The 19011-nt window shown below is 48.0% G+C and overlaps 1 pseudogene; it reads right to left on the bottom strand.

The window, feature by feature from the left end:
- Positions 1–12956: 12956 nt before the first annotated feature.
- LOC130191228 (eukaryotic initiation factor 4A-III-like) lies at positions 12957–18431 on the bottom strand (annotated as a pseudogene).
- Between the last annotated feature and the right edge of the window lie 580 nt (positions 18432–19011).

The following is a 19011-nucleotide window of genomic DNA, read 5'->3' as shown; positions in this document are numbered from 1 at the left end:
AGAGTAGAGTCAGATCACATGTTACCCTGGGTACAGAGTAGAGTCAGATCACATGTTACCCTGGGGACAGAGTAGAGTCAGATCACATGTTCCATGGGGACAGAGTAGAGTCAGATCACATGTTCCATGGGGACAGAGTAGAGTCAGATCACATGTTCCATGGGGACAGAGTAGAGTCAGATCACATGTTCCATGGGGACAGAGTAGAGTCAGATCACATGTTCCATGGGGACAGAGTAGAGTCAGATCACATGTTCCATGGGGACAGAGTAGAGTCAGATCACATGTTCCATGGGGACAGAGTAGAGTCAGATCACATGTTCCATGGGGACAGAGTAGAGTCAGATCACATGTTCCATGGGGACAGAGTAGAGTCAGATCACATGTTCCATGGGGACAGAGTAGAGTCAGATCACATGTTCCATGGGGACAGAGTAGAGTCAGATCACATGTTCCATGGGGACAGAGTAGAGTCAGATCACATGTTCCATGGGGACAGAGTAGAGTCAGATCACATGTTCCATGGGGACAGAGTAGAGTCAGATCACATGTTCCATGGGGACAGAGTAGAGTCAGATCACATGTTCCATGGGGACAGAGTAGAGTCAGATCACATGTTCCATGGGGACAGAGTAGAGTCAGATCACATGTTCCATGGGGACAGAGTAGAGTCAGATCACATGTTCCATGGGGACAGAGTAGAGTCAGATCACATGTTCCATGGGGACAGAGTAGAGTCAGATCACATGTTCCATGGGGACAGAGTAGAGTCAGATCACATGTTCCATGGGGACAGAGTAGAGTCAGATCACATGTTCCATGGGGACAGAGTAGAGTCAGATCACATGTTCCATGGGGACAGAGTAGAGTCAGATCACATGTTCCATGGGGACAGAGTAGAGTCAGATCACATGTTCCATGGGGACAGAGTAGAGTCAGATCACATGTTCCATGGGGACAGAGTAGAGTCAGATCACATGTTCCATGGGGACAGAGTAGAGTCAGATCACATGTTCCATGGGGACAGAGTAGAGTCAGATCACATGTTCCATGGGGACAGAGTAGAGTCAGATCACATGTTCCATGGGGACAGAGTAGAGTCAGATCACATGTTCCATGGGGACAGAGTAGAGTCAGATCACATGTTCCATGGGGACAGAGTAGAGTCAGATCACATGTTCCATGGGGACAGAGCCTGTTCCTGGGGCAGAGTCGCTCCTCTCTCTAAAGTCTCCATAACTCTGGTTAAAGTCATCATGTCTGTAATCAGCCTCCATCATTCTGAGGGAATGTGTCTGTTTCACAACTTCTTCCTTGTGTTTCGATGCCAGTTCGGTCTGAGACAGGGTTAGCTTCACTTTTGGGGCGGTGGTAGCCCTGCCCTGGGGCGGTGGTGAGCCCTGCCCTGGGGCGGTGGTAGCCCTGTTCTGGGGCTGGTCGTAATTTTCCGGGGGCGGTGAGTCGCCCTTTTGGGGGCGGGGTCGTAATTTTCCGGGGGCTGGGACCCTGCCCGGGGGAAGGTGGTCAGCCCTGCCCTGGGGCGGTGGAGTCCAGCCCGGGGGACGGGGACGGCCCTTTCGGGGGCGGTGAGTCAAATCACTTTTCCCGGGGGCTAATAAAATATTTTCCATAAAATGTAACACTTTAACAGGGAGTAGAAAATGTTTGGGGGCGGTGGTCCCTGTTATACGGTAATAACCTTTATACAAGTTCGTACTTTCGGGGGACAAGGGTCGTACATTTAGGGGGAAGATAATCAAAACCCATTTTCCAAAGAGTAAGTATCTTTTAAATTAAACCTTTGTCTCTTTGAAATCCCCCCAAAACCTAAAATTAAAATCCATGTTTAAGGTAGGAGAGCAAGCCAGCGGAGCAAAATTTCAAAAGTTGCGAGATCCTGTCCCCAATAAAATAATTTAAAATAGATCGGGGTCCTTTTTCAGAGGTCCCAGGCAACTAAAATCCTTTCGGGGGACGATAAAGACACAGTTTGAAATGCTTAAATAAAAACTTTCGGGGGACATTTAAATTACATTTCCTCCCAAAAGAGATAATTTTCAGACAAGAAGCAAATAAGCTGGGCGGTTCAGACCCAAAATTTTTTGGGGCTAGGTGATTGTTCGGGGGCTGGCTCCGCGGGGGCCCAAAATCCCTTTTTTTAACAAGAGGTCGGGACCGCCCGGGGCTTTGATATCGGCCCAAATTGTCCCCTAAATTAGATCGTTGGGGGCTGAGTTTTGGAAATCGTTTGGGGCTTTTTAGATCCTTTTTTGGGGGGTTTTTAATAATTTATTAATTTCTGTTTTTAAAAAATCGTTTTTACTTTTTAGCTTTTACATTTTTCTACATTTATAACAATTTAATAAGGTTTTATTTTTCGGGGATTTTCTTTAGCTTTTTTTCGCTTTAAGGGAAATTGTCTTGTCCTTTAAATAAGCAAAAAATTTTGGGGGACAATGACTTTTTTAGGGAACCTCCTTATTCCCTTTAAACCCCCGGTAGAATTCGGAACCGGCCCCCGGGGGGTTGTTTTCCCTGTTTTCTGCAGTGGTCGAAGGGTTATTTTGGTGTCAGTCAGTTATAAAAACTTTTTAAATTACTTTTTGTTTCCAAAGCGTCCTTTCCCCAAACAAAATTTTAAAAAAAACTATGGTGAAAAGGCCCTTTTACAAACTAAAGGTCCTTTGGAGTTTTGGCTAAAAACCCCCGGGGAAAAAGTAAACACGTAAAAAAAAAAAAAAAAGGGAATGGGATCTGTTCTGGGAACCCCCTTTGAAAGGCGTAAAAAACACAGAAAAATTGGGGGGGGCCCAAAGTTTTTAAAATAAATTTAAGATTAAGGGGGCCCCGAAAAACATACAAAAACAAAAAAAAAAAGGTATATGGTACAAGTTTTTCCCCCTTTTTTTTTGAGCGGGGTTTTTTTTCCCTACGGTTTTTTACCTTGTTTTTTTCCTTTTTAATCTGGGGCTTTTACCCCGTTCGAAAAACCTTTTTTTGTGATTTCAAGCCCGTTTTAATCCTTTGGCTTTGATTGTTTTGGGGCGTGATCCACCAGTGGTAAATCCTTTTTTTGGATAAAGTCGGGGCCCGGGTTTCGCCCGTACCAAAATAAAAAACCTTGGTAGTTTTCCGGGCCCCAGGGTCGTCAAGAAGAATAATTTAAAGTAAATTTTGCTAACGATTTAAAAATTTAAATCTTTTCCCTTTTAAATAAAATAAAATTTCCTTTTGGCGGAGAGAAAAACCTTTATAAATAATGTCACTTTCCCAAAATTTAAAAGAGTCCTTTTAAACTAAAACTTTTAATTTTAAAAAAAAAATGTTCTGAAAAAAAAATTTGTGCTTCCTTTTTACTTTCGGTGGAAAATCCTTTTTTTTCGTAAAAACCATTTTTTAAAGTAAGGAAGATTGTTCCCCCGAAAGCAATCTTGCCCTGGGAAATTCAACTTTTGGGGCCCCCCCTTTTGGGGCAATAATTCCTTTAAATAAATGTTTGGGCAAAAAATTAAAAAAAATGTTTAAAATTGGAATTTTTTTTAAGATGTCCTGTTTCCATTTTTTAAAAATTTTGTATTATTCAAACATTTATCAATATTTATTTTGTATTATTTAACATTATTTAATTATTATTTTATATTATTTATTATTTTATTATTTTTTTTATTTATTTAGAAAAAATATTTATAAAAGCATGCTAAACTGTTTGGAAGTATTTGAATACCCCCCAAGGTAAAGTTTTTAGACGTTGACAAATGTTCCGGATAATATAAAAATTACTTTTAGAAACTATGGCGGGGCGCATGATCTCATTTTAATTTTCCCATTTTTGCTAAGGAAAAACCAAGTGGGCGATCTTTTAAAAAAATTTTTTCAGGGGTGAAAGAAAAATTTTTTAATGGGAACAAGGTTTTTATTAATCATGATTAATCACATATTACCATACCGGTTTTTTTTTGGAAAACATAAGTTTTGACAAAACAATATTTTTCTTTCTTTATAAATGGTGCTGAACTCAAGTTATTTACATTTTCTTATATGGAAATTAATAATTTTCATCCTAAACGAATTTTAATCCTTTTTTTAATTTCCCCCTTTCAATTTTAATTCTTTCTTTTCAATTTGACCCCACTTTTTTCACTTTCAAACATATAAAATATAACTTTTTATTATTTAAACTATTTATATCAAAAAAAACATAAATATACATTAAACTTAACAATATTAATTCAAAAATTTTTCTATTTTAATTGTGGGGTAAATTCCCCCCATAAAATATTTATAAATTAAATAAAATTAAAAAACATTTTTCTTTTTTAAATTAATCCCCCATAAATTAAACCTTATTTCCTTAATGTGAAAATATTTGGGGGTTTTTTATAATCCTATAAAAACATAAATAAATACCCCCACAAAATTAAAGTGATTTTTTTTTATAATTTAAATCATAATTTAAAAAAAAAATAATTGGGGGAATAATAAAAACTTTTTTAATAAAGAAAAAACCCCTAAAACAGGGGGGGGGGGAATTTTTAATTCAGCGTCTCCGAATGGGGATATGGAGGTCCATCCCTTTTAATGATTAAAAAAAAATGTAAAAGGTTTCCATAACCCGGGGAAATATTACCTAACAATTGCTAAAGGGACAAGTTAAAATTAATTATTAACCATTTTAATATTTTTTCGCCCAAGAAAAAAGGGGTTAAGCTATTCTCGCCGAAATCGTTAAAAAAAAATAGTTAAACCTGTAATTTTAATGATTAATTATTTTTAAGATATTTTTAATGTGTTTCTTCAGTGGATTCGGGCCATTGTAAACAAATGATTGAATGGGGCTTCAAATCCACAATATTTCTATTTTTTGGGATAAACATTACTATATTCCATTTTTTTTGTTATTTAATTTTTAAATTTGTTCACAGTACCACTATTATATACCTAGAAAGTAATTATTTTTTGGGGTTATTTTGGTGTTCTTAAAAGCTTTTCTAAACAGTTTCGTGAAAACCAACAAAACCATTTTTAGATCCCCCGCCCTGCCCCTGAAACAAAAGTGTGACGTAAGGTTTGAAAACAATTACTTGGTTGAAACTAAATTGGGGGCCACGCCAATGCCTTAGACCTTCTTTTCTGACAACGAAACCATCCATTTTTTATTTTTATTTTTATTAAATTATTTTTCCTATTGTATATTATTATAAATTAATGGAAATATATGACAGGTTAAGATCCCCACAATTTTTTGTAATGTGGACAACCAACAACCCCCAAAAAAAACACAACACACCACCCAAAACCAACAAAACCAGTAGGGTGTAACACCGGCAAACAGCTGCCGCCGGCGGAAAGGGGCGGGGGGCGGTTCCCCCCTCTTCCCCTAGTCCGGTCGGGGGGGGGCCAATGCCGCAGCTTCTTTAGCAGAGGGTTTTTCCTGGCCGCGCTTGGTGATGGAGGGGGCCCAAAGCGCACGGGCGCTTCTTTGGGGGCCTGTGCGTCCGAACCCTCCTGCCCGGCTGTAAGTGCGTTTGGGAAGCGGTTCAGATTTTGCCGGGAGGTTTGACGCAAATTAAACCCCTCAGGCCCCCAAAACATGGGGTTTTGGGTTTAGATTTGGAGGTTGGGAAGGGGGAAAGGGTGGTGGTGGCTGTTGGCTGTTATTTCTAAAAAATTGTTGTCCCTTGTCCTGTCCCCTGCCCGTTCCAAAGTTTCGCCCCCTTTCCTAGTTCCCAAAATTTCACTGTTCTCCGCTTGCCCTGTTTTCCCTGTGCTTCATTTTCCAAAACCTGCCTTCATTGTCTCCTTTTGGGAACATTTCCCAGTTTAAAAAATATTTTTTATGCCTATGTGAAAATTTTGTCGTGTTTGGTTCTTTTTGTAATTCTAGTTTCCCCAAAGCCAAAAAGCCAAAAAATTCTGCCCCTTTGGGGTTTCAGTGCTGTGTGTTAAATTGGCCAGTGGTTGTGGCCTAAATTGGTTGCCCTTTTGCCAAATTGGCTAAGTGGTTGTGCCTCTGGGTTTCATTCCCCCCTGTTAGGGGCTTAAAGTTTTGGGGGGTGGTTTCCTCAGTGTTCAGGGTGTCGGGGTCAAAAAAAAACCCGTTTCCCCCCTGCCCCTTTTCCCGTGAAGTCAAAATAACAATTTTTTTCGGCCCATGTCCCCTTCGTGTTGCGAGGTGCTCTTCGTCTGGGTTTTGCCTGGTCGTTAAATCCTCAAAAACTGAAGGGGCCCAAAAAGGGAAAAAACACAAGGGGCTTTAAGTCCCCTGTAAACCCCTCAACCCCGTTTCCCGCATTACCCCGTCCTCTCTAATAAACAGCCCCTGACCCAAAATCAATCAAGTGTTGGGGTGTTCTATCGGCCCCGGGTTCCATGGGTCCCTTTTCCCCCCTTTGGGCCAGGGTCCATGGGTTTTGGGTTCCATTTTCCATTTCCCCTTTTTCCCCAGTGGCCCCCGGGGGTCCGGGTCCAGGGTCCCAGGGTCCGGGGCCCATGTGGTTGTGGTCCAGGGCCGGGTCCGGGTCCATGTGGTCCCGATTGGTCCATGTGATCCATGTGGTCCATGTGGTCCCGGTGGTCAGTGGTCATGTGGTCATGTGGTCGATGGTCCATATGGTCCACGGTGATCATGAATCCATGTGGTCCCATGTGGTCCGTATGGTCGATGGTCCATGGTGGTCCCGGTGGTCCATGTAGTCATGTGGTCCGTAGTCCCGATGGTCCTTAATGGTCCATGTGGTCCCGGTGGTCCATATGGTCCATGTGGTCCAGTGATCCATATGGTCCATGTGCCGGGTCTGATGGTCCATGGTTGATGGTCCATGTGGTCATGTAGTCCCACGGTGAATCCATGCTGGTCCCATGTGGTCCATGTGATCCCGATGGTCCATGTGGTCCACATGTGGTCGGTGGTCCATGTGGTCCATGTGGTCCCGGTCCATGTGGTCCATGTGGTCCCGTAGTCACATGTGGTCCATGTGGTCCATGTGTGTCCATGTGGTCCCGGTGGTGGTCCATGTGGTCGGTGGTCCATGTGAGGTCCATGTGGTGCGATGTGTCCCTGTGGTCCAGGTGGTCACATGGTCCATGTGGTCCCGGTGGTCCATGTTATGGTCCATGTGGTGGTCCATATGGTCCATGTGGTCCATGTGGTGGTCCATGTGGTCCATGTGGTCCATGGTGTCCCCGGTGGTCCATGGTGTATGGTCCATGTGGTCCATGTGGTCCCGGTGGTCCCATGTGGTCCATGTGGTCTCGGTGATCCATGTATTCAAGGCGTCCATCAGGTCCATGATGATCCCATGGTCCGGTGGTCCATGTGGTCCCATGTGGGCCAGCTAATGATGATCCATGTGGTCCCGGTGGTCCATGTGGTCCATGTGGGCCCAGGTGATCCATGTGGTCCATGTGGTCCATGTGGTCAGTGGTCCATGTGGTCCATGTGGTCCGCCAGGTCCATGTGGTCCCGATGGTTAAACGTTGGGTGGTCCATGTGGTCCATGGGCCAGTAATGGTCCATGATGGTTTGTGTCCATGTGTGAATCGTAGCTGGTCCATGGTGGTCCCATGTGGTCATGTGGTCCCCGGATGGTCCATGTGGTCCATGTAGTCATGTGGGCCGGTGGTCCATGCTGGTCCCATGTGGGCCCCGATGTTATGTGGTCCATGTGAAATCCGATACTCAGAGTCCATGTGGTCCCAGTGATGGTCATGTGGTCCCGGTGGTCCATGTGGTCCCGGTGGTCCATGTGGTCCCATGTGTCCCAGGGTGGTCCATGTGGTGCATGTGATCCATGTGGTCCATGTGGGCCCGGTGGTCCATATGGTCAGTGGTCATTAATAATTTGATGGTCATGAAGGATCATATGAGATCCTTAGCCAGTCCATGTGGTCCATGAGTGGTCTGATGGTCCCATGATGCAGATTCCCATGTGGGCCCGGTGGTCCATGTTAGTCAAATGTGGGCCCGGTGGTCCATGGTCCATGTGGTCCATGGTCCGGGTGGTCCATGTGGTCCATGTGGGCCGGTGGTCACATGTGGTCCATGTGTGGTCCATGTCTGGTCCATGTGGTCCTGAGTGGTCCATGTGGTCCATGTGGGCCCGGTGGTCCATGGTCCATGTGGTCCATGTGGTCCATATGGTCCCATAATGGGCCGCATGGTCCATGATGGTCCATGTGGGCGATTGGTCATGGCGGTCCCGGTGGCCGGTATGGTCCATGGTCCCGGTGGTCCATGTGGTCCATAACAGTCATGTGGGCGGTGGTCCATGTGGTCCCATGTGGTCCCGGCTGTGGTCATATGGTCATGGGCGCAGTGGTCACACCATGTGGTCCGTGCTGGGCAGTGGTCCCATGTGGTACGGTGGTCCATGTGGTCCGTATCAGTCCATGGGCCCGGTGGTCCCATGTGGTCGTGTGGTCCATGTGGTCCATGTGGTCCATGGTGGTCACATGTGGTCATGTGGGGGCCAGGTGGGCTCCATGTGGTCCGGTGGTCGTGTGGGCCCGGTGGTCCATGTGGTCCCATGTGAATCATCAGGTCCCGGTGGTCCATGTGGTCCATGTGGGCCGGTGGTCCCATAGTGTGGTCCATGTGGGCGGTGGTCCATGTGGTCGGTGGTCCATGTGGTCCATGTGTAGTCATGTGGGGCCCCGGTGAATCCGTGTGGGCCGGTGGTCGTGTGGGCGGTGGTCGTCGCTGGGCGGTGGTCCATATGGTCCGTATGGGCCCGGTGGTCCATATGTGGTCCATGTGGTCCATGTGGTGATTGTGGTCCATGTAGTCATGTAGTTATGTGGTCCGGTGGTCCATGTGGTTATGGTCCATGGTCATATGGGCCCGGTGGTCCATGTGGTCAGTGTGGGCCCGGTGGGTCCATGTGGTCGGTGTCCATGTGGTCGGTGGTCATGTGGTCCATGTGATCGTCGGTGGTCCATGTGTGGTCTGATGTGGGCCCAGTGAATCGCATGATGGTCCATGTGGTCCATGTGGTCCATGTGGGCCCGGTGGTCCATGTGGTCCATGTGGTCCATGTGGGCCCGGTGGTCCATGTGGTCCATGTGGGCCCGGTGGTCCATCATGGTCCCGGTATAGTCCATGGTCCATATGGGCCCGGTGGTCGTTTGATGTGGGCCCGGTGGTCCGTGTGGGCCCGGTGGTCCATGTGGTCCATGTGGGCCCCGATTGGTCCCATGTGGTCCATATTGGGCCCGGTGGCCCATGTGATCGCCTGGGCGGTGGTCCCACATGTGGTCACATATGGTGCATGTATGGTCCGTGTGGGCCCGGTGGTCCATGTGGGCCCGGTGGTCCGTGTGGGCCCGGTGGTCCATGTGGTCCCATGTGGGCCACGGTGAGATCATGTGAACCATGTGGGCCCGGTGCACGGTCCATGTGGTCCATGTGGTCATGTGGTCGGTGGGTCACTGTGGTCCCGGTGACCCACGATGGGGTGGTCCATGTGGTCGTCATGTGGAGCCCGATTGGTCCCATGTGGTCCGTGTGTGGGCAGTGGTCCATGTGGTCCCGGTGGTCCATGTGGTCCATGTGGTCCATGTGGTCCCGGTGGTCCATGGGGTCCCCGTGAGCCCATGTGGGCCCGGTCAGTCCCATGTGGTCCATGTGGTCCACCATAGTGGGCCCGGTGGGTTGCCATAGTGGTCCATTAATGGGCCCCGGTGGTCCGTAACAGGCCGTGGGGCCCGGTGGTCCATGGCAGGGTCCCATGTGGGCCCGGTCCATGGTCCGTGTGGGCCCGGTGGTCCGTGTGGTCAGTGGTCCGTGTCATATGGTCCGTGTGGTCCGTGTGGGCCCATGTGGTCCATCAGGGAATCCCGGTGGTCCATGGTCCCGGTGGTCATGTGGTCCATGTGTGGGCATGTGGTCGCTGTGGACTCATGTGACACCAGAACATGTGGGCGTCATGCTGCCGCTAAGCGGTCCTTCGGCCCCGAGTGGCCATGGTGAGAACATCTTCATCATGCTTGGTCCATCGTTGTGAACTTCCTTATCAAACTGTCATGATATAGGATGACATTGAGTCATTCGCTTTATCCTGACGGCATTAAATTCACACCGCGTGGTCCTGGATACATGTGGTTCAGTCCCTGAATGTGGCAGTCAAACTATTGGCTGCCGGTGGTTTGTCCCGTCAGGTGTGGTCCATGTGGTCCTCTCTGATTGGCTCAGGACGTGCTGGGCCCGGTGATCCAGCAATTCCGCATGTGGTCCATGGGGGGGTAGTCATGTGGAGCATGAACGACCTCCGCAAGACGCGTTCCAAAGGAATCATATGTCTGAGAACTCGGCAATGGTTGCGCCTGGTCCAACCCCGCCCCGTTTCCTTTCACAATAAAAAGCTGATGAACAAGTTGCTGGTCGGGCTGGACTCAGATCAATAACCTCAGAATACCGTCTGCAGATTCGGGTTCAATCAATTTAAGCTATTAAATGTGAAAACAGGAGTTTATTGAATAAAAAATCACAATGAGTGACCTCGGAACTCAAATTTGCAAAACAACTTTATTTACAAAAAACACCTGCCCTTTGCCATTTTCACTTTAAACCAATAGAGACAGGAAGTAGAAGTAGAGTAGACTTCAGGAGCTTCAGAGAGCCTCCAGGTCGGATCAGATCAGATCATGCACTGCAGAGACAAGACGTTACGTGTGGTCCCAGTATGTTGATGATCCTAAGACAGGGTTTGCCGAGGCGTGCCGTTCATGGGCATCATAAATGGAATACAGGTGGGTAAAATGCTGCTCGATGTCCCTGAGATCTGAGATGTAAATGCGTTCTTCACAAAGTTGATGGCCACGCCCATACGGCGTAGCATGAACAAACCAATCCTGAACAGGTCAGGGTCATTTACAAACTATGAATGGAATATGAAAATCCCAGCCTCATCTCACTTTGAGATCCTCAAACCACGAGCTCAACCTTGCAGATGGTTTGGAGTAACAGTGTGTGTACTGTTTTAGGCTTAGTGTGATCATTACCTGAGGACTACTTCCGTGGGACAGGTGTGATCACGTACCTGTGGGACTACTTCCGTGGACAGGTGTGATGCGTACCTGTGGGACTACTTCCGTGGGACGGGTGTGATCTGCGTGCCTGTGGGACTACTTCCGAAGTGGGACAGGTGTGATCTTGTTACCTGTGGGACTACTTCCGTGGGACAGGTGTGATGCGTGCCTGTGGGACTACTTCCGTGGGACAGGTGTGATGCACTGTGGGACTACTTCCTGGGACAGGTGTGTGTGCACCTGTGGGACTACTCCCGTGGGACAGGTGTGATGCGACCTGTGGGACTACTCCCGTGGGACAGGTGTGATGCGCATCTGTGGGACTACTTCCTGGGACAGGTGTGATGCGTACCTGTGGGACTACTTCCCGTGGGACAGGTGTGATGCGACCTGTGGGACTACTTCCGTGGGACAGGTGTGATGCGACCTGTGGGACTACTTCCGTGGGACAGGTGTGATGCATCTGTGGGACTACTTCCGTGGGACAGGTGTGATGCTACCTGTGGGACTACTTCCCGTGGGACAGGTGTGATGCACTGTGGGACTACTCCGTGGGACAGGTGTGATGCTTGTACCTGTGGGACTACTTCCGTGGGACAGGTGTGATGATGACCTGTGGGACTACTTCCGTGGGACAGGTGTGATGCTGCACCTGTGGGACCTTCCCGTGGGACAGGTGTGATGCTTTGTGGGACTACTTCCCGTGGGACAGGTGTGATGTACCTGTGGGACTACTCCCGTGGGACAGGTGTGATGCGTACCTGTGGGACTACTTCCCGTAGGACAGGTGTGATGCGTACCTGTGGGACTACTTCCCGTGGGACAGGTGTGATGCGACCTGTGGGACTACTCCCGTGGGACAGGTGTGATGCACCTGTGGGACTACTTCCGTGAGACAGGAGTGATGCGTGCCTGTGGGACTACTTCCCGTAGGACAGGTGTGATGCGTACCTGTGGGACTACTTCGCGTGGGACAGGTGTGATGCGCCTGTGGGACTACTTCCCCGTGGGACAGGTGTGATGCGCACTGTGGGACTACTTCCCGTGGGACAGGTGTGATGCGCCTGTGGGACTACTCCCGTGGGACAGGTGTGATGCATCTGTGGGACTACTTCCGTGGGACAGGTGTGATGCGCACCTGTGGGACTACTTCTCGTGGGACAGGTGTGGATGCGCGACCTGTGGGACTACTCCCGTGGGACAGGTGTGATGCGTGCCTGTGGGACTACTCCCGTGGGACAGGTGTGATGCACCTGTGGGACTACTTCCGTGGGACAGGTGTGATGCGCCTGTGGGACTACTCCCGTGGGACAGGTGTGATGCGACCTGTGGGACTACTTCCGTGGGACAGGTGTGATGCGCACCTGTGGGACTACTCCCGTGGGACAGGTGTGATCTTGCACCTGTGGGACTACTTCCGTGGGACAGGTGTGATCGTGCCTGTGGGACTGCTTCCGTGGGACAGGTGTGATGCCTGTGGGACTACTTCCCGTGGGACAGGTGTGATGCGTGCCTGTGGGACTACTTCCCGTGGGGGTGTGATGCTGCCTGTGGGACTCCTTCGGGACAGGTGTGATGATCTTGTGCCTGGACTACTCCCGTGGGACAGGTGTGATCACGTACCTGTGTGGGACTACTTCCCGTGGGACAGGTGTGATGTGCCTGTGGGACTACTCCCGTGGGACAGGTGTGATGGTACTGTGGGACTACTTCCCGTGGGACAGGTGTGATGCGTACCTGTGGGACTACTTCCCGTGGGACAGGTGTGATGCGTACCTGTGGGACTACTTCCCGTGGGACAGGTGTGATGCGTACCTGTGGGACTACTTCCGTGGGACAGGTGATCGTGACCTGTGACTACTTCCCGTGGGACAGGTGTGATGCGTGCCTGTGGGACTACTCCCGTGGGATGGTGTGATCTGTGCCAGGGACTACTTCCCGTGGGACAGGTGTGATGCGTACCTGTGGATGTAGAGCTCTCGGTTGTTGGGCAGGTCGTAGTTGATTATCAGAGAAACTTGAGGAACGTCGAGTCCTCGAGCCCAAACGTCCGTAGAGATCAACACACGACTGAAAGAGATCAATAAGTCATGAAGAAGAAGAAGAATCCACAAATGGTCTCCGGGGTCCCGGTCTCCCGGTCTCGGTCTCCCGGTCTCGGTCTCCCGGTCTCTTACCTGGCTCCAGACCTGAACTCCTTCATGATGGACTCCCTCTCCTTCTGGGGCATGTCTCCGTGCATGGAGGACACCGTGAAGTTGGCCTCCCTCATCTTCTCCGTCAGCCAGTCCACCTGAAACACAGAGACTCAGCTTCCCAGAAGGCTTTGCTGCAGTGGGTCACATGACCTGTGAGAGGAGGAGGAGCAGACCTTCCTCTTGGTGTTGCAGAAGATGACGGACCCTGCGTGATGGTCAGCGTGTCGAAGGTCACACAGCGTGTCGAACTTCCACTCTTCTCTCTCCACTGACCCACGAAGAACTGCTTGATGCCCTCCAGAGTCAGCTCGTCACTAAATACATATGAATATAAATACATATAAATAGATATAAATACACAAATATAAATACATATAAATACACAAATAAATACATATAAATACACAAATAAATACATATAAATATACATATAAATACACAAATAAATACATATAAATACACTTAAATACGTACAAATATATACAAGTACATATAAATATATGTCAGGTCATCACTAAATACATATAAATATATAAATACACACAAATATATATAAATACAGATATAAGTACATATAAATACATGTCAGGTCACACTAAATACATACACATACAAATATATGTAAATACACACATATATATAAATACACATAAATATATATAAATACATGTCAGCTCGCCACTGAGACATATGAATATATATAAATATAATCCACACACATAATCACATCATCACTGACCGTTTGACCAGGATGCGGATCGGGTCCGTCATGAACTTGTTGGTCATCTCCAGGATTTCGTGGGGCAGCGTGGCGCTGATCAGGACCACCTGGGTGGCCGGGGGCAGGTAGCGGTACACGTCATAGATCTGCTCCTTGAAACCTGAACCGGGTCAACGGTTAACATCACACATCAACAGGTTCACAGGGACATCACAGCTCCTTGCTCGGTGTACCTTTGAGCATCTCGTCCGCCTCGTCCAGGACCAGCATCTTGATGGCTCTGGTCCTCAGGCTCCTGCGGCGGATCATATCTGCAGAGCACAAACCAACCTCAGCTTCCTATTGGTGGACTGAGGCGACCAATAGAAGACCACACCCCATAGAAACACGGCCCCAACCGTTGCAGACACGCCCCTCTTCTGTGACAGCCAAGTACCGACTGGAGCTGGACTGGGACCACAGAGACCAGACTGGGACCACAGAGACCAGACTGGGACCACAGAGACCAGACTGGGACCACAGAGACCAGACTGGGACCACAGAGACCAGACACCGACCACAGAGACCAGACACCGACCACAGAGACCAGACACCGACCACAGAGACCAGACTGGGACCACAGAGACCAGACACCGACCACAGAGACCAGACTGGGACCACAGAGACCAGACTGTTTCCAAAAATAGTCAACATTGAGCTCCGTCAAAAAAGTTTAAAAAACCGCCATAATCCACGGGCATGAGGACCTTGGGGAGGCTGCTGCCCTGGGTTTCTCACTCTGCAAGCAGCCAATGAGGTGAGCTCAAAGTAAATGATGCACGGAGTGAATAGTGAGTCCAGGTAGTTACAGAATGTGGATATATATATATCAGTGTTTCCCCTAGGTTTACAGCTTCAGGGGGGCGGGACTAGTGCCGCTGCTAGCCATATTGGTGTCCCAACTCCTAAACGATGCCCCCCCTGAGATAGGAAAGGGACCCACGCAGGCGTTGTCGGCGGGGTAGTGAGTGTGCTCACCTGTGCGAATGTGTTGACGGGGGGGGGGGGGGGGACTTCAATAGTAGGTCGACGAAAATTCACCGCCACCCTATTGTATATATTCAGCTTTACTTGAGGCAAAGGGAAACTTAGAAACTGTCTCCAGTGAAACAGAGAATTAGAAATAACTATCGACTTCTCTCCATTCTTTGCATTAATATATATTATAACTAGAACGGGCACTCGGTAGAGCGCATACCTTCGCATATCACAAGATTGGGCATTGAATTATGAACATTTTGGCATTAGTTGCATGCCAATTCGACAAAAATGTATCGTGCTATGGTAAAAAAAAAGATGTTGACCTTTCCATGACCTTGACCCGATTGATCCCAAAATCTAATCAAATGGTCCCCGGATAATAACCAATCATCCCACCAAATTCCATGTGATTCAAGAAGATTTGACCTGTTCATGACCTTTGACCTTGACCTTTGACCCGATCGATCCCAAAATCTAATCAACTGGTCCCCGGATAATGAACAATCATCCCACCAAATTTCATGCGATTCGGTTCAATACTTTCTTAGTTCTGCGAAAGATTTTGACCTGTTCATGACCTTTGACCCGATCGATCCCAAAATCTAATCAACTGGTCCCCGGATAATAAACAATCATCCCACCAAATTGCATGCGATTCGGTTCAATACTTTTTGAGTTTTGCGAATAACACGCATACAAATAAATACACGGCGATCAAAACATAACCTTCCGGCATTTTCAATGCGAAGGTAATTAGTGCTGTGAAAAATAACGCGTTAACTCAAGTTATTTCAATTACAGGTTTAACGAGTTATTTTTTTTTGCGCATTTAACGCATGCGCAGAATGAGCTTCCAATCCGTCTGTTGTTGGTCGGGAATGAAAAAAGTTAATTGCTAAATGAGCTTCCAATCCACCACTTCAACCTGAACTCTGTCCGCTCTCATGCAGACGGTCTGTTCATCGGTAATGATCCTTCCGCAGGTTCACCTCCGGAAACCTTATTACTTCTACTACTTCCTGTAGATCAGGGTCTCAACACGTCGATCGCGACCTGCCAGTCGATCGCGGCGTAGTGTCAGAATCGCATGACATTAAAGAGATTGGCCGCCCCTGACATATTTCTCTGAGCACACGTCTTTGTTCTTTTATTAAACTAAACGTCTGTTGTTGATCGTATCTCACAGCAGCATGTCATTTCTGTCTCTTGCGTTGCGTTAACACTTATCGATCCTCGTCTCGCGCGCCACAGAGCTCCGTGTGGCATCGGGTTTCGAAACAAAACAAAAGTCACTTGTCAATCTGTCCACCTGTCCGGGCGGTGAGGCTTCAGCTTTGCAGCGGTGTCCCGTCCCTTTCATCACGGCCCAGTTCATGAAGAAAACCCACACAGTCAGTTTGCCTCAGCAGCTGCTAGAGGAAGACTAGAGGCCTTTAGATGTATCATGGTGGAGTTAATGGTTGACAAACAAGAGAAAAATGCTCTGTTTAACCCTCCTGTTACCTTTACATTTACTAACATATTTTACCCTCGGGGTCAATTTGACCCCAGCAATTAAAACCTCCAGAAAATTATTAGAATTAATATTGCTTCCCAAGTTTAAGTGTGAGGTACTTTTATGTTTGTTTGTTGACTACCTAAATAGCCCTTTAAATAAATAAAAGTTGATATTTCTGATATGTTTGACACAGTGAAAAACAGCCTGGGGTCAAATTGACCCAAAGAACACCGACATTAAACATTGAATGGGGTCAAATTGACCCGAAGGTAACAGGAGGGTTAAACATTCTGTTTAGGATGAAGATGTATTAATGTTCCATATGGAAGAAACTGCTAAATAACTGCTGAGTTGCAGCACCATTGTATAGAAGAATGTATAAATGTATATATCCGTCTTTTGTCATAAATCTCTATGTTCTCACAAAATATCCGAGAATATCGGTAATATGTGATTAATCATGATTAATCCACAAAACCTGTGATTAACCCGATTAAAATTAAGTATTCGCTTCACAGCCCTAATTATAATATGTGTTCCTATTGAATGGTATATTGACACTGAACTGCATAATACACCCAGCAGCATTATGGGATGTTGAGCTTCCCTCAACTCAAGACGACCACCGTGGCTGATGGTCATCTGGCGCAGCAGCAGCCGAGACCCCCATGTGGCTTCAGGGTTCATAAAGTAAATATGAAGTATACTCCGGATTTAGATATGTGAATAAATAGGGACTCGGCATGCTTAATGGAGGCAGAGAGCAGCAGGTCTTCAATGAACCTCACCAAACACGCGCGGGGTCCCTGAGACCACGTGCTGACCGTAGTCCAGCTTCCTGATGTCCCCCACGTTGGTCCGCCGATGCAGGAGTGACACTGGACGTTCATGTAGTCCCCAGAGCCAGCAGCACCTGAACACACCAGAGACAAAGACCATCAGAGGCCAGGACACCCACGCCGCAGACGATTGGTCGACTGTGATGTGGGAGGGCCTTCTGGATCTGTCCGGCCAGCTCTCTGGTTGGAGCAAGGATCAGAGCCTGGGTTTCCCTCACCTGCAGCAACAATACAGATTATGAATACACATGTATAAATGTATCTCCAGGGAAGCGGAGGGCACCTGACCCCTGACCTGGATGTCCAGACACTGCAGCACCGACACGCAGAAGGTGGCCGTCTTCCCAGTTCCAGACTGAGACCTGAACAGAGAGCAGCCGTTAGAACACCTGCACAACATTGGTAAACCCTGGGGTACCTGTGGACCCTCAGGACCCTACAGTGCAGGTCTTACTGGGCGATGACGTCACGGCCTTTGATGATCTGCTTAATGGCTCTCTGCTGGATCGCTGACGGCTTCTCAAAACCTGGAACACAAAACATGAAAGCTTCAGCTTAACAGAGACCTAATACTAATGAGTGGTTTGGCACCAGGGGTCCAGGTGGGCCCTGTGGACCCAGGACAGCAGCTCCGACCAGCACACCGGGAGCTCTCTGTTCACGACACTCATCCGGACTCGAGCTCCGCTAGCTGAAGCTAATGCTAACGGAGGAACAGCTTCATCAAAAAACAGCAAATGGTGTAAAGTAAATTACATGATACATCTGGAGCTTCGATAAACTATGATGAGGAACAGTATAATTAACTTATATCCTGATTGAACTCGTCTAAACATCGCGGAGATAAACAGTTAGCTTTAGCATCCTAAGCTACCCCCCTCCTCCAGGAGGCCGCGGAGATCCCCGGTTTACCGTAAGCGTAGATGCCGCGCAGCAGGTCCTCCCGCAGGCCCATCGTGTCGAAGGTGGGGGTGACGTCCACCTCCTCGCTGGTCTCAAACTCCACCTTGGTCATGTCCTCGTCCCGAAGGAGTCTTCCTCTGCAGCCCGACTGCAGCCATGTTCCTCTGCGATGTTTCTGTGAGGCCAACAACAAGAAAAGAGCTGCGACGTTCTGCTGAACACGCGGAAGAAAGAGCGGGGAGCGCTGATGACGTAGCGTGCACGTGACGCGCTCTGCTTCCGGTCGGTGGAACAGCGACACATACAGGTCAGGAGGAAACGCACCACAAGTCAGAGTCTCTGAACCGGATCTGACCAACTCCAGAGAGGTTCCTCTCGGAGCCTTAGAGATAGAGTAAGGATATATATTAGGGCTGTGAAACGAATAAAAATTTTAATCGGGTTAATCACAGGTTTTTGTGGATTAATCATGATTAATCACATATTACCGATATTCTCGGTATATTTTGTGAGAACATAGAGATTTATGACAAAAGACGGATATATACATCTATACATTCTTCTATACAATGGTGCTGCAACTCAGCAGTTATTTAGCAGTTTTCTTCCATATGGAACATTAATACATCTTCATCCTAAACAGAATGTTTAACCCTCCTGTTACCTTTTGGGGTCAATTTGACCCCATTCAATGTTTAATGCCGGTATTCTTTGGGGTCAATTTGACCCCAGGCTGTTTTTCACTGTGTCAAACATATCAGAAATATCAACTTTTTTATTTATTTAAAGGGCTATTTAGGTAGTCAA

This window comes from Pseudoliparis swirei, unplaced genomic scaffold, assembly GCF_029220125.1.
Source record: "Pseudoliparis swirei isolate HS2019 ecotype Mariana Trench unplaced genomic scaffold, NWPU_hadal_v1 hadal_29, whole genome shotgun sequence".
NCBI lineage: Eukaryota > Metazoa > Chordata > Actinopteri > Perciformes > Liparidae > Pseudoliparis > Pseudoliparis swirei.
Note: the sequence above shows the minus strand (reverse complement) of the source record. Positions and strands in the feature narration are given on the sequence as shown.